At 43.9% G+C, this 2,564-nt stretch overlaps 1 pseudogene; it reads right to left on the bottom strand.

Annotated features, from left to right (window-relative positions):
- Nucleotides 1-350: 350 nt before the first annotated feature.
- LOC124727161 lies at nt 351-468 on the bottom strand (annotated as a pseudogene).
- Between the last annotated feature and the right edge of the window lie 2,096 nt (nt 469-2,564).

The following is a 2,564-nucleotide window of genomic DNA, read 5'->3' as shown; positions in this document are numbered from 1 at the left end:
TTTACCACTGTAGCAGTTCTTGAGTTCTGCTGTCTGGGTTTCACCACAACTGCAAAAGCTTAGATGGTACTCGACATACCCATTTTAGCACATTTACCTTGGACCTTGTTTTTCCTGCTCAGAGGTTATTAATAGGATCTAACTCCGTCCGAACAGGCCATGAAGGCCCAACGGTACCGACCGGCCGCTGTGTCATCTCCAGCCCACAGGCATCACTGGATGCGGATATGGAGGGGCATGTGGTCAGCACACCGCTCTCCCGGCCGTATGTCAGTTTACGAGATCGGAGCCACTACTTCTCAGTCAAGTAGCTCCTCAGATTGCCTCACAAGGGCTGAGTGTATCCCGCTTGCCAACAGCGATGGATACACCGGATGGTCACCCATCCAAGTGCTAGCCCAGCCCTACAGCGCTTAACTTCGGTGATCTGACGGGAACCGGTGTTACCACTGCGGCAAGGGCATTGGCGTTAATAGGATCACCAATTTAGTATTGGAGGGAAGTAGGGGGGGGGGGGGGAATCGTAGAGGGAGACTAAGAGATGAATACAGTAAGCAGATTCAGAAGGATGTAGGCTGCAGTAGTTATTCGGATATGAAGAGGCTCGCACAGGATAGAGTAGCATGGAGAACTACATCAAACCAGTCTTCGGACTGAAGACCACAACAACATGAGTGTATCATGTCATGGAATTTCTATATAACTGTGTGATAAAGACTTGAATGAATAAAATGATCACTTTCGTGTCAGCTCTCGAACCTTCTAGACACTTTTATACGACGTTGCTGATAAATGCACGATTTTGTTAACTGTACGTAAGTTTTTTCAGTATACATTTATAAAAAGTATTTGTTCTTGTAATCTCATTTCATACCTCTCCGCCGGCCGTGGTGGCCAAGCGGTTAAAGGCGCTACAGTCTGGAACCGTGCGACCGCTACGGTCGCAGGTTCGAATCCTGCCTCGGGCATGGATGTGTGTGATGTCCTTAGGTTAGTTAGGTTTAAGTAGTTCTAAGTTCTAGGGGACCGATGACCTTAGAAGTTAAGTCCCATAGTGCTCAGAGCCATTTGAACCATTTGAACCATACCTCTCCCTCTACGTGAATATGATGAAGTGGAAATTATTAATTATCCCTAGAATTCAAGTTTTACCATTGGCCATGTACCATTCTATGCTGTAATGGCGCATTGGTAGCCATTATTTGAAATATAAGTAATCGCATTGTTTCCGGCTTCAGCCATAGGATAACAGAAAAAAACACTTTAAATATATTTGCTATCAGGAAAATATACAAAACGAACGTAAAGATAAAAAATAATAATGCACGGTCCACGTTTGCTTATGAGTAAATCGCTGACTGGTAAAAATCTTGTTTTCACTGCCGTAAATTTTATTCAAATCACAATCAACAGTATAGAAGGTCAGTGTTTAACAAAGAATTTACGTAACATTGAGAATAATAGTGTAGCTCCGTAGGTGATTATACCGTGTCACACTCTGCAACAATATTTATCAGGCAATAATTACTACTGTTTTAAACAAACTGTGCGTATTTTTGAGCTAGCCGTGTGTGTTGACAACCTAAGCACACTGTTACAACTCAAACTAGTATCTTTAATCAGAATTATTTGACTATGTAGCAACATTGATAATTTTTAGCGTATATTTTAGCCCCTACTACGAGCGTGCGAAATATACGTGACGACACAACCTGTAAATTTTGCATCTGCGATTCCGAACGTAACGAACCGATATCTTTTAGGCAAGAAGAAAGAGAGAGAGATAGGTACAGAGAGAGAGAGAGAGCGCACGCGTGTGCGACAGAGAGAGAGAGAGGGGGAGAGAGAGAGAGAGAGAGAGAGAGAGAGAGAGAGAGAGAGGGACGATACACCGATCGAATGCCGTACAGTGTATTTTCTTTTTCGTACGTAGAAGGCTCTATCTCCCGTTACAGGCCTCCAGTCGAATTGTCTCTGGAGCGATTCCAGGTAGCTGGAAGAGTTTGTATGCGGGTGTAGATTTTGGTCAACCGTTGACGAGTCTGCATGTTTTGTTGACTGCGGCATCGGTCTACTTAGAGGGAACGGATTTTTACCGGTCAAGAGAGCTGTAGCAAACTACCACCACTGATATTTATAGCGCTTGTTGTTTATCACCTCAGTTTGAACCTACAGCTCTGCAGAGGTTTTTTCTTCTACCAGAAACTTTGATTTGGTTATTGGTTCGGTGCTGGTTACGTGTCAAGCCCCAGTCCAGTATTCGGGGTAGGGCACGGCTCCTGTGGTGTTCCTCTTCGCATAATCTGGAGCCATCTGGATGGATGCGTGGTGGTGTAGGATCCTGAAATAGACTGACGCCAGCTACATTGTTCAGTATTTCTGTGCACCCGATCTCTTACTTTATTTGTAAACAGAAATTCCTGGAGATATCAGTTCAAGGGGGGTTATTCATTGCGCAAAATATTCTCGATAAAATGAGTTAGGAAAGGGGCTGATTCCTTAGTACATTGCGTCAGGCGCATGTGCCTTATTCGCTTTAAGTAACATTAATTCTTTTTCAGTGT

The sequence above is a fragment of the Schistocerca piceifrons genome, chromosome 1, assembly GCF_021461385.2.
Source record: "Schistocerca piceifrons isolate TAMUIC-IGC-003096 chromosome 1, iqSchPice1.1, whole genome shotgun sequence".
Taxonomy (NCBI): Eukaryota; Metazoa; Arthropoda; class Insecta; order Orthoptera; family Acrididae; genus Schistocerca; species Schistocerca piceifrons.
The sequence above is the reverse complement of the archived record's forward strand: the minus strand, read 5'-3'. Positions and strand labels throughout refer to the sequence as shown.